The sequence below is a fragment of the Scyliorhinus torazame genome, chromosome 11, assembly GCF_047496885.1.
Source record: "Scyliorhinus torazame isolate Kashiwa2021f chromosome 11, sScyTor2.1, whole genome shotgun sequence".
Classification (NCBI taxonomy): domain Eukaryota; kingdom Metazoa; phylum Chordata; class Chondrichthyes; order Carcharhiniformes; family Scyliorhinidae; genus Scyliorhinus; species Scyliorhinus torazame.
Window position 1 is genome coordinate 72,818,437 of NC_092717.1, and position 14,142 is coordinate 72,832,578.

Consider the following 14,142-nt stretch of genomic DNA (forward strand, 5'->3'; position numbering starts at 1 on the left):
TTGCTTTCACTCTCCCCACCAAACTAGAAATGTTGTACCTGCTGAGCACCCCCCCCTACTTCTGGGAAACCTGCCGAAATCATAATTGATGATTGGGTGGAGAATGGGTTTCCACGCCGAAATTGGGGCCGGCACCGGTTTGACACCAGTCCGCCATGCTCCTCCCACTCAAAGCTGGCGTCCTCGTGATGCACGGCGTGCACCCTTTCAATGGCGTTGGCGCGTCATTGGCCGGCCCAACCGGGATCCTCCGCCCCCGATGGGCCGGGTTCTTGACGGCTTAGGCCACGTGTGGTCCCAGCGGTCGGGAGCCCAGAGTGCCAGCTGCGGACTGTGTCCAGCGTTGCTACGCTCGGCTGGGATCCGTGCCGCTGGTCGGGGGAGCTTCTGCCAGGGCTGAGGTGACTTGAGGGGGGTGGCCAGGGAATGGGCTGTGGGTCGCAGATGGCAGGTTGGGTTCGAGCATGGCTGGCGCCATGTTGTACCGCGTGACTGCTGCAGATCATCAGCTGTGCGCATGCGTGGCCTGGGACCCGGCCATTCTCCGGTCGATTTCGGCGTGGGCAGCAGGAGTGTCAGTCGGCACCGGTGCTAGCCCCTCACTGGTACCAGAATCAGTGAGGGTTTCACGGTTTTTTTGGTCGTGAAAGACCAAACATGCTCCACTGGCATCAGAACTTAGTCTCAGGAACGGAGAATCCAATCCATGGTTTATGAAAGTTTGATAATTGCAAATTAGCCCATGAACCAACACTGGCTTTCTTTAACTAAAGCTTTATGAAAATTAAAAATGCATCATTTACTTTCAAAAACATGCACATAGGAATTTTCTGATTCCTAGTTCCGTCGTGCCATTCTTTGCCTTATATTTTCCTCTCCATGGGCAGTATAGTTACCACAGTATGAAAATCATTATAATAACCAATTGTCATGGCTAGCCATAATCACAATATTTTATGCGGGTCTAACTGTGGTGAATGTATAGTACTAGTAATTCACCAGTGTATTAGTATCATGTTCTGCCATTGTGTTACAGCTATGTTATGTTGTTGACCTTGTGGGCTCCACCTATGGGCCATTGTGTGGCTTCACCCACAGGGGGATATGTTGGGGCATGTACGGGTTCCGCCCATGGCTCCTCCCCTTGAAAGGAAGTATAAAGAGCAGTTGACCTGTAGGCGGTTCACAGTATTGTACCAGTCGCAGACAGGCACTGTTCTAAGCTGATTAAAACCACGGTTTACTTCTACTCGTGTCTTTGAGTGAATTGATGGTTGCATCAATTTAATCAGCTTAAACAGAACTATGGAATCAGCCCTCAAACCTGATCGACTGGAACTCGATCCATGGGCTGTGGAGGCAAAATACATTTTTTCGCACTGGCTTCGATGCTTCAAGGCCTATCTCGCTGCCTCTTCCACGCCTTCCGTCACCGATGAACAGAAGCTGAGCCTCCTCCACGCACGGGTGAGCCATCGCATTTCTGTTCAGCTCGACGAGGCCTCCTCCTATGCAGATGCCCCGCGATGCTCGAATGCCTATACATATGGCCCATGAACGAGGTCTACGCGCGACACACCTTCACCACTCGCCGCCAGCGCCCCAGGGAGTCACTAGATGACTACCTACACCTCAAAGCCCTCGCACGCAACTGTAATTACCAGACCGTTGCGGTCACTCAGCACATGGAACTCGCCGTCCGAGACATCTTCGTGGCGTGTGTCCGGTTGAATTATGTGAGACAGTGCCTGCTCGAAAAGGGGGCCCAGGATCTGGACGACACGGTAAAGTTAGCCACCTCTCTGGAGGTTGCGTTTCAGAGACTTACTGCGTTCCCGGCTGACCACGCGACCCCCTCGTGGGCCCCCGACCAAAGACTACCCCAGGGCTGTGCCACACGGCCACCCGCCCATCATGGGGGGCTACCCTGCTATTTGTGCGGCCGGTTTCAACACCCCCGACAGCACTGCCAGGCCCGCAATGCGAACTGCAGCAGCTGCGGGAGAAAAGGACATTTCACCAAAGTCTGCCTGGCCAGGTCTAAGAACTCTAACTCACAGGCCCGATCCTCAGACTCACAGGCCCACAGACCCCGCAGCGTGGCAGCGTGTCTGCCGACTCCGCCCCCTGTAGATGCCTCGTGCTGGCAGTAGGGGCAGCCATCTTCCAGCCCTCACAGCACGTGCGACTCACGGGGGCCACCATCTTGGCCACCCTCTCCCACGCGGCCGGCCACGTGCGATCCATGGGGACAGCCATCTTGGACGCCATCTTCCTCACCGCCCGCCACGCTCAACCAACGGGGGCCACCATCTTGGCTGCCATCTGCTGCGTCGCTCGACGCGTATGATCAATATGGACAGTCATCGCGGAGCCGCCCCAGCACCTCCAACCACGCCGCCGGCTACCCGCAGCTCAGCGCGGTCACCCTGGACCAGTCGCGACCCAAGCACCTCCGGAGCTCCATCATGGCCGTCCGGGTTGAGGGGCGTGAGGCACCTTGCCTCTTCGACTCCGGGAGCACAGAGAGCTTCATTCACCCGGACATGGTAAGACGCTGCTCGCCCCCAATTTTCCCGGCGCAACAAACCCTCGCAATCGGTGCAAATTCAAGGGTGCACTACTGCAACCCTAGCAATACGGGGCGCTGAGTACGCGAACTTTAAATTATATGTGCTCCCAGACCTCTGCGCTCCTCTCCTATTGGGACTCGACTTCCAATGTAACCTCAGGAGACAAAACCTGAAGTTCGGGGGGCCCCTGCCCCCACTCACCATATGCAGCTTCGTGACCCTAAAAGGCGACCCTCCCCCTCTCTTCGCAAACCTCACCGCCGGCTGCAAGCCAGTCGCCACCAGAAGCAGGCGGTATAGCATACAGGACAGGACTTTTATCAGGTCCGATGTCCAGCGTCTCTTGCGGGAAGATTTCATCGAGGCCAGCAATAGCCCCTGGAGAGCTCAGCTGGTGGTCGTCAAGGCCGGGGAAAAGTTCTGGATGGTGGTTGATTACAGCCAAACCATTAACCGGTATACGCAACTCGATGTGTAACCCCTTCCCCGGATTGCAGACATGGTAAACCAGATTGCACACGGTGTTCTCCACGGTTGATCTGAAGTCTGCATACCACCAGCTCCCAATCCGCCCGGAGGACCACCACTACATGGCTTTTGAGGCAGACGGCCGCCTTTTCCATTTTCTCCGGGTCCCCTTTGGCGTCATGGGGTTTCGGTGTTCCAAAGAGCAATGGACCGAATGGTCGACCAGTATGGGCTGCGGGCCACATTTCCGTACTTGGACAATGTCACCATCTGCGGCCATGATCGGCAGGACCACGACGCCAACCTCCACTGATTTCTCCAAACCGCCCAAACCCTCAATCTCACCTACAACGAGGAGAAATGTGTTTTCCGCACAACCAGACTAGGCATTCTCGGCTACGTCGTGGAGAACGGGGTCCTAGGGCCCGATCCTGATTGTATGCGCCACCCCCTGCAACTCCCTCTCCCTCACTGTCCCAAGGCCCTGAAGAGGTGGGCTCCACCTATGGGCCATTGTGTGGATATGTTGAGGCATGTACGGGCTCTGCCCATGGCTCCTCCCCTTGAAACGAAGTATAAAGAGCAGTCGATCTGTAGGCGGTTCACAGTATTGTACCAGTCGCAGGCAGGCACTGTTCTAAGCTGATTAAAACCACGGTTTACTTCTACTCGTGTCTGAGTGAATTGATGGTTGCATCACTAACAAAATATGTATTTATCACTGATGGAGCAGACAAGATGGAAACTCCGGGAGAGAAGTTCAATTGGGTTTCGAGGGATGATTAAACATTCTTATAACCTGCAATAAGCAGCACTAAACCCTACAATTTGAAGTCTCGGTCCATAGTAGATAGATTTCCAAGTATGAGAGGATCTGTCAAGTTTTTAAAAAAATAGATATTTGGCAACTTGCAGAAGTACAAATTTGCTTTGAAAATATTAGATTATAAAGTAAAAACAAATAAATACATAATTTTATCTCCTTTGTTTGCCCCTTGTTTCATTCTTTATTTCATACCCAGAATAACACCTGGGAACAATGGGTGGTTAATAGGAACATAGAAATACTGTCAGGCTGACAGTTAAGTGCAAGGACACTGGTGGAGTGGCACTGATGGGAGGACAAATCCTGAGAGTGGACAGTTCCACGATGTCATTTACGGTCCCCGGGAGCACCTCCACAATTCAGTAATCCATTGGGAGGACCGTATCGTGTGCTACTGTGAGGCACTGCAACCCCCCTTGAACACTGGCACCTGCATGATGGCAGCAGCCTGGGAGTTTGTGATAACAAGCTGAGCTTGCCTGACTTTAGGCTAAGTTTCCACTACAGTACAGTGTTGGGTTGTTTTTCGCTGTGTTCCAAGAGAAACTGAGACATCAGCAATCAGATACTTCCTCACAGCTGCGCGTACTTTGTGGTACTGGAGTTGGCCACACTGGAAACCAGGGGCTCCAAGCTCTACACCAATCCGGGTGCAAGGTTTGGGCCAATCTCCTCCATGTTCCTTGACAGAGACTGCAGGCTTTCTGGAAGGCCTGCCAAAATGCACCAAATATTTTTGTGTGTATTCTCTTTTGCCTTTAGCTATATGTTGGCCCCAGTGAAGACCTTGCCTTCTGAGGAGCTGGCACCTTCGCTGCTCTTTTCCCCTGCCCTGCCTAAAGGCCTTTGGATGTCTCATTGTCTGTAGATCCCATTGCTAGGTTATCCTCTAAAATGTGGATGTCAGTATCTGAGCTGGTGTCTGCGAGAGCAAGTGACACGCTTCTTCACCAGTCCTATCTTCCTCTTCCACATCTTACCCCTGCATCATTACCTGGCCAGGTTGCAGATCTTGGGTACCTGAAAGGAGAAATCCACAAAAATAGGATGAGGACATGGGGAGAAAGTAAGAGGTGCATATTTAGACTATCAAAAGGAATTGAGGCATGAGGAGGAAATGGGATGTGAGAAGGAGGATTAAGTATGAGGATGTGGTCATACTTGATGGGTTCAGCCCCGTCGGTGGCTACTGAGTCATGGCTACTCCATCAGGTGAGGGCACACAGCCGTGCCTGTCCCACATCAGTTATGTGCTGCTGCCTCTGGTTGTATGCCACCTTGTCCTGCAAGAAGGAGAGAAGTGTGTCAGTGAATGTGGTGCAATTGTTTGAGTGATGTAGCTGTCATGGTTTAATAGCTGACAATGCATGGACACTATAAAATGCAGCCATGCTAAGTGTATGAGGGTGAGGTGAAGCTATGAATCTGAGGTACGAGTTGTGGCGGTGGTGCATTCAACAGTGGTCCAGTGGCTCAGTTGTAAGGATAAGGCATTTGAACTCACGCTCGCTTAATTTGGCCATTTGTGTGTGACCTTCTTGAGTCGCTGTATCCAGGACCTCTGGAGCTATACTGCTGACATTGACTGCAATGGCTATCTGTCCCCAGTGCCATTGCAATGACTGTCTTGGACGCCTCCTGGTCCTCCTTGGATAGACGGTTGCACTTCTTCTGTACAACTCCTGCACAAAGGCCTCTGCCATTGTGTCACAGAACCTTGGAGCACGCTGTCTACCGTACTAGTCTTATTTGCAGGGGGAATTCACTGCTAAAATGTCTTCCAGCACGTATTCCAGCCAGAAAAGAATCTTCCCTTGAAGAGTTGCAGGCTGCCTTTAATAGTCGCCTTGAACCTGAGAAAACTGAGCCTCTCTCGGTTTTGTTCCTCCTGCTCAGGCGTGCAATCACTCAGTGGCAGGCTTAGCACGTGGCTGCAGTCATGTGAATGAACAGACAGCATGAAATTTGAATGCTGCCAGTGTGGGAAGCAATATTCACACTGCAGGTAGTCCCACGTAGTTATCCTCTGTTTCTCTGTGGAGACTTGAAGCCTTACTGCCTCCTGAAACCTCCGATGGACTGCACACTTGGAGATGTTCGAGATGGTGCCTGCTCCTACCTGGAAAGTTCCTGGCACACAAATGGTCAATGTGATAATGACCTTTACAGCCACTGGAAGTGTTATCTTGTCCTGGTGTGAGGCACCAGGAGAAAGCTGGTACACCTCTGACACCATTTCCTTGTTGAAAGTAAGTTATCCCAGGCAGCACTCCTGGATCAGGTGGAGTGCTCTATCCAAACCCTTGGTACAAAGTGCCTAAGCAGAAACAATTTAAAAGCACCTCACTTTCAAGCTGGTGGCGGACCCTTGTTATAATGCTAGTTAAGGGTGGGGGTGGCGACTTCCGGTGGCGGATATGACGGGGTAAGTCGCACATTTGGTGGCTCCCGCTCTGGTCGGACTTTTGGACCTCTCCCCCTGACTTTGTTCTGGTTTTAGACGGTGAACTCGAAGGCTGAGGCAATTGGGCACCTTTTCCACGTATCGGTGTATGGAGAAAAGAACCAGAAGTGCACGAAAAGGCAGAAATAAAAAGACAGGCAAGGGCTGGGCTGAAGCTTCAGCAGGAGACAGCATAGCCGAGGACTGGACCCCTGGTGTGGCGGCGCAGCGACCAACGGAGCAGTTGATGCAGGTCATCCAGGACGGCTTTGCCAAGCAGAAACGGGACTGCCTGAACCCGATAAAAGAGTCGATTGATCGGCTGGAGCACAGAATGGACGCCCAGGATCGGGCGATCCAGAAGGTTGAGAAGGCTCTGGCTGAGCAGGAGGAGCATCAAACTTTGGTGGAACTGAAGGTGGGGATGTTGAGGGACCAGCAGAAAAGGCTTCTGGAGAAGGTGGAGGACCTAGAAAATAGGTCCCGTCAGCAGAAGTTAAGAATTATCGGGCTCCCGGATGGGTCTGAGGGAGCTGGTGATGGGGCAGTGAGGGAACAATAGGTGGGAGACTAGCTGGCACCGGAGCAGCGGCCACCAAGCTAGCTGGGTGAGCTAGCTCACGGAAGCGCAGTGGGGGGGGGGGGGGGGGGTGCAGATGTTAATTTTATTGTATGCGTTAGGTTTCAGAGTGGTGTTGCTAGGGGGCGAGCTAGTTGTTCTGCTGACGAGGGACGGACTTCGGTGGAGGGGCAGAGAGGAGGTCGGTGGCGGTGACTGCCGGGGGGCTGGCCGGAGGAGGTGCGGCGCATGGGCTGGAGGCAGGCCCAAGAAAGGAGATGGCTGATGGGCAGAGGTGGGGGCACTATGCCCCCCCCCAATTAGGCTGATCACTTGGAATGTTCGAGGGTTAAATGGGCCGGTTAAGAGGGCACATGTGTTTGTGCACTTGAGGGGACTGAAGGCGGACGTGGTAATGTTGCAGGAGGCGCACCTTAGAGTAGTGGACCAGGTTAGATTGAGGAAAGGCTGGGTCAGTCAGGTTTTCCACTCGGGGCTGGACACAAAGACTAGAGGGTTGCGATCTTGATTAATAAGCGGGTGATATTTGAGTTGGACAGAATAGTTTCGGATGTGGGAGATCGATATATTACGGTTATTGGTAAGCCGGAGGGGATGAAGTTAGTGTTGGTTAATGTGTATGCGCCAAATTGGGATGGCATGGAATTCATAAAGAGGATGTTGGGGAAGATACCGGACCTGGATTCGCACAAGCTGGTCATGGGAGGGGACTTAGTTATGGATCCCGGCCTGGATCGGTTATACTCGAAAACGGGCAGGGTGCCAGCAATGGCAAAGGAACTGAAAGGGTTTATGGAGCAGATGAGAGGGCGAGGTAGATCCATGGAGATTTAGGCAGCCGAGGGTGAAGGAATTCTCCTTCTACTCACACGTACATAAGGTATACTCTCGGATCGATTTCTTTATTTTGAGTAGGGCCTTACAGGCAGGGGTGGTGGACATGGGGTGCTTGGCGATTACAATCTCAGACTATGCTCCACACTGGGTTGACCTGCAGGTTAGTAAAGATAGTAATCAGCGCCCGCAATGGAGGTTAGATGTAGGGCTGTTGGCAGATGAAGCGGTGTGCGAGAGGCTGAGGAAATGCATACAAAATTACCTGCAGGCAAATGATACAGGGGAAGTCTCAGCAGTGGTGGTCTGGGAAGCACTGAAGGCAGTGGTGAGAGGAGAGCAGATCTCGATCCGGGCTCACAGTGTTGCTCTTATTAGTCTTAGTTTCATTAGCTCTAATTCTGTCACCTTTGCTCACGAGTCGCCAGATATCTTTCTGATACCGCCACGTGGTTCAAGCTCAAGTAATGATTAATAATGCAGCACACCGCTTAGTAAAAGTTAAATCAACGATCATTTATTATATACAGGAATAAATACTTGTACAATAAGCCTACTTCTAGACTACTACCCACCACTAAAGGCCAATACTTAACTTAGTCCACCAGGTCAGGGAAACGAATGGTCTATCGAATTGGGTCTGGCCTGCGGGATTCAAAAGGCTGGTACGAGTCGATAGTCTGGCGCACCTATCTGGTAGCGATCGCTGGAGTAAGACTTACTTGTTTCTTTGTCGAAGGGTCTCGAAGGTTGCGAGCAGGAGCAGAAGGGTCGATCTGAACTTGGCCCCTATTTTTATAGTTCCCAGGGGCTTCCCGCCTCTCCGGGCGGACCTTGACCCTGGTTCCAAGTGATTGGACTTGGTCCCAATCACTTGGTTCGATATGCTCCAATAATGGGGCGATTCCTTGATCGGGGGGTGGTCGTCCACCTTTCTTTGTCTCAGCCACTGCTGGCGCCGAAAAGTCTGGATCGGCTTTATGTTGCTAATGTGTCGCAATTGTTTCCGGGGATGGCTGCTTACTATGCAGATGGCTGGGTTGTTGTGATGTTAATGGCTGCAGGTATTTGGCTGCAAAGCATGAAGGATCACATAAATTTTGTTCTTCCCATTCCCTGAGCGGGGGGACACACCTCCTACATGGCCTCTGCTCTGACCTATGCACAAAAATTTTTTACCTAACAATTCTAAGGGCGATATGTCAGGCAGGGACATGCATTTACAAAATAACAAACTTGGAACCCCTAATTTAACCTAAATACACTATACTCACTAAACATTGCATTATCCTAGCTTCCTAAAACATACAACAACAATCACAACATTTAATATACTCTTTCCTGGCTTGGCAGTCAAAGAACAAAGAACAAAGAAATGTACAGCACAGGAACAGGCCCTTCGGCCCTCCAAGCCCGTGCCGACCATACTGCCCGATTAAACTACAATCTTCTACACTTCCTGGGTCCGTATCCTTCTATTCCCATCCTATTCATATATTTGTCAAGATGCCCCTTAAATGTCCCTATCGTCCCTGCTTCCACTACCTCCTCCGGTAGCGAGTTCCAGGACCCACTACCCTCTGCGTAAAAAACTTGCCTCGTACATCTATTCTAAACCTTGCCCCTCTCACCTTAAACCTATGCCCCCTAGTAAGTCAAGCTCAGGATCATACATTTTTTTGTTCATGAAAAGTTCTGTACATCTTTTTATTTACAGTAATAACGCAAGTGAATGCTCTTTATTATTTTGTTATAGATCGCGGGGGTCTGGTCATAACCGAATATAGGGGATCTGATCCGATATACCGGGGTTCGAGCACGGTATGCTTTCCATCTCCAATTGCGGAGGTGCATAGTCTGCACTGCACAGCAGAGTATGGCCAACGCCAACAGTGCTTCGATCACGTAGGACAGGGAGTACCAGGTTATGAACCTGGCACACCAGGAAGATGCAGTGTCGCTGGTGACTGGGCTTTGGGTACTGCGGGGCAGTGAAACATTAATGGCTGGAAGGTTTGAAGTAATGGTGTCCGCGTTCCCGCGCAACCAAATGTCCATAAAAAGAGTGTTGAACACGATGAAAGAAGTCCTCATGGCTGTCCTGGCTGTCCTCTTTCCTTTTCCTTCTTGTGTTCTTTTGTTTTCTCCGGTCCTGGAGCCTCTGGAGTTCTGTAAAAACAAGCATAGTATCTGTAACTACCTTGGTTTAATATCTGGTGTGTTAGTGTATCTGTCCTTTTGGGGCCAATTATACCCTTATAATTGGTCACTATATGTGACTCCCTCATTTTTTTTTTCAAAACAAATGTTAGGACCCGACACACTTTCCAATGATGGACCAGTGCTTATTTACCATCCAAATGTTCCTGGATGTAAATAGCAGATGGCGGGCAACCTACAGGTCGCCTAAACAAATAAAAACTTTTTGAAATGAAAGAATGTCAAATGAGTTGCGTATGGGTCGCGACGGGTAAGATTTGGATGGAGTCCCTGGGTAGGACGGCTACCAATGCCGTATCTCCCCTACCCGAGCGTGTTTGACCAACGTGGGGGTCCCCAGGCAGGGCGGGTCTCACGCCGTGTCTCCACTGCCTGAGCAACCGACAAGAACGGGCAAAAATGTAGTCATCGTGGTGTGGTTGCTACAGTGATTCTATCCTTGAATCACGAGAGCAGCTATGATCGGGCGTCTGGTACCTGAACCGGTATCAGCTGAAGTGTCTGCAGACAAGCTAGTTCCATTGAACAAGCGTCTGGTCTGTTGACCAGGTATCTGCAGATAAGTTGGTACCACTGAACAAGCGGCTGGAAAACAATTCTCCTGTCGGACGAACAACACAAAACAAACGTACGAACAACATAAAACATCCTGCGGGTTCCATCAGGAAGGACAACACTTCTCCCAAGCGCTTCCTTTAAACATCATGTGGACACCTCAGTTCTCTGTTGCGAACAGGGTCGCAAAGGGGTTGGTGGCTTGGGAGTCAGACTCAAGGTCGTCCCCTTCTCCTGGGTGCCAAACTCTGGAGTGGATTAGGGCTGAAAGGGCTGCTTGGTGTGAGTTGGGGTTGCTTTCGTCGTTGCGGACGAGTTTGTAGGAATTGTCGCGGTGCCAATAAGTTGTGTCGAGTTGTGTGGGGACAAAGTCGGGGTCGTCCGTGTGGTTCGGTGGTCGGTGGTGGGATTTGTTTAGAAAAGTGATCATGAAGGGATCACTGGAGTCGAAATCGGAGTTGCTGGGTGTGGGTCCGGTTGTATGGGGATAGTCGGGAGGCGTGCTGTGGCTATCGTCAGAGTCACAGTCGCTGTCTCTGCTGCTGCAGTCTGTGGGCGTTCCGGGGCGGAGTGTATATTTCGGGGGTGGAGTCGAGGTCGAGTCCGTGGTTGGGCTGGACGTGGTGGGGGTTGGTCGGGTTACGTTGGCTGTGGGCGGGGTGTGGTCTGCTGCGTCAAGAATGACGTGGTGGCCGTGGTTTGACTGCGTTCTATAAGCCTTTAACTGGTTTATATGAAACCATGCAGTCTTACCATTTGGGTATTTTATTTTGTAAACTGATGGGCTTACTTTATCCGAAATGGAGTACGGACCCGAGTATTTTGGAGACAGGAATGTGCTGGGGTTATATACAGACAACATCACTTGCTGGCCGATATCGTACTCCGTTGCATGTACTGCCTTATCAAAACAAGCCTTGCTCTGTTTCTTTTTGGTGCCCAATTTAACTGCGGCTGCTAACTGAGTCGTTTTTACATTAGCAACTAATTGCTCCATGGCTTTCTCGTGGGTGAGGGCCGTTACTTCAGGGCTGGTCAGGTCTAAACCTAACAAGTAGTCTGTCCCTTTCATGGGGCGTCTGGTCATAAGAGTGTGTGGGGTGTAACCTGTGGATGCAGAAATAGTGTTACGCAAAAACATCAGCGCAAAAGGGAGGACTGAATCCCAAGTGGTGTTGTTCTGCTGGACCATTTTTCTGAGGGTGGTTTTTAGGGTCCGATTCATGCGCTCCACGATACCCCTCGACTGTGGGTGGTATGCAATGTGGAATTTTTGGGTGATGCCAAATATCGTGAGGACATTCTGCATGACCCGTCCCATAAAGTGAGAACCTTGGTCCGATTCAATACTGCGGAGGAGTCCCCATCTTGTAAAGATGTGGTGGGTTAGGATGTTGGCTGTGGTTTTCGCGGTGTTGGTGCGGGCTGGAAATGCTTCCACCCACTTTGTAAAAGTGTCTATGACCACCAGAACATATTTATAGCCATTCCTGCAAGGGGGCAATGGACCTATAAAATCAATCTGGAGGTTAGTCCAGGGGCCGTTAACGGGTCGGGTGTGGCTGAGTTGAGCCTTTTTGGCATATCTGCCGGGGTTGTTCTGCACACAGATAAGGCAATTCTCAATGTATTGGCTTACAGCTTCCTTGAGATTTGGCCACCAACAAAGCTGTTTGAGGTGGGCTGTAGTGAGATTGATTCCCTGGTGTCCATGACCACCATGGAATAAACAAATCAATTGGTTCCTATCCTGCTCAGGAACTACATAAAGGGTGTCCTTTAACACCACACCGTCATGTGTGGTTAGTGTATATCTGAACCTCTCGTAGGAGGCTGGAAACTTCCCTTTCACATCTCAGTGAGAGCGCTATCCTGCTTCTGGGCCTCTACTGGATCCTCGATCCTAGTCTGCGTGACCTGAACTGCACTCACTGGCACACTCACTGGCGCGCTTTCAGGGGGTTTCTAAAAGTACCCATGCCTGGATCCTGCCTTAGCCAGTGCGTCGGCTTTTACATTTCCAGGGGGGGAAGAGCGATGGTGGCTGCGGACTTTTATGATGCCAAAAGTCCTGTTCTGGGCTTTAGCTAAAATATGGCGGAGTAATGGGGCTGAGGGGAGGGGTTTCCCATCCGTGGAAACAAATCCTCTTGTTTCCCACAGGGGCAGAAATTCTGTAAGGCTGTTACAGACATAGAGGCTGTCCGAGTATATGTCTGCTGGGCTGGGGAAGGAATCTGGGTGGTCTACTATGTAAGCGATGGCCGCAAGCTCTGCTGCCTGTGCGCCTAAGTGTCCGGGGAGTTTTAATGCTATCTCCTCGAGGGCGCGTCCCTGTGCATCCTCAACATAAATCCCACAACCTGTTATGCGTTGCCCATCTAAGACTGTGGAAGATCCATCCTCATAAATCCTAATGGGTTCCCACGTGTCCGGGTGAGGGGGGCTCTGAGATGGGGTACCTATTTTTCTGGGGGGTGTTTTTGCAATAAAGGGGCCTGTGTTGTGGTGTGGAAAGATGATTTCACATTCATGGGTGGTTCCGGAGTACTGCAAATTGTCCGCTAAGTATGTGTGAGTCTTTGTCCGTTTTACTGTGATGTCCCGTCCCTGCAAGAGAAGGGTCCACCTAGCTGCGCGTATTTGGCTGACGGTACCGTCCTTGAGTCGTCCGTCCAGTAAAAGTTGGGTGGGGGTGTGTTCGGTCAAAATGGTGATGGGGTTCAGTCCGGTAATGTATGAAAAGTACTGGACTGCCCAGAAAACTGCGAGCAGGTGCCTCTCACAGGCTGAAATTCCCTGCTCCACAGCATCTAAAATTCGGGAGGCATAAGCCACGGGTCTTAACTGGTCGTGCCGTTCCTGCAGGAGCACGGCTGAAAGGGTGCGGTCTGTGGTCGCTACCTCTATGGCGTAAGGGGAAAGCGGGACTGGAACCTGTAGTGCGGGGGCGGCTATGAGCGCCTGTTTTAATGATTCCACAGCATCCGTATGCTGCAGAAGCCACTCCCAGGGGGCTCCTTTCTTTAGGAGGTCTGAGAGGGGTGCTGCCTTGCTGGCGAAACCGTCAATGTGGTGTCGGCAGTAGCCAAGCAGTCCTAAAAACAACCGGAGGCTGAAACGTTTTGGGGAAGGGGCAATTTAGCGATCGAGTCAATTCTTTTATGCTCGATCTCGCGTTTGCCGTGTGTGATAATTGTACCCAAATATACCACTTTTTCTTCCAATATCTGGGCCTTTTTGGGGTTGACTTTACAGCCAATGGAATGTAACAATTCCAGGAGTTCGGACAGTAGCTCAATGTGCTCTTCCTTAGTGTCTGTCTGCAGTTATAGATCATCTACATACTGTACCAGACATTCGGGGCGAGAAAGTTTCGCTAGTCCATTTGCCGGTGGACTATGTCGGTGCTGTCGGCGGAAAATGGAGGGGGAGTTGTGGAAGCCTTGTGGCAGGCATGTCCACGTGTACTGCTGGGCTCTAAAAGTGAAGGCAAATTTATACTGGCATGCCTTTGCCAATGGAATGGACCAGAATCCATTACTGACGTCCAAAACCGTGAAATAGCGGGAATTGAGTCCCTGTTTGAGCATGGTCTCGGGACTTGTTGCTACGGTGGGGGCTGCTGCGGGCGTGACTTTAT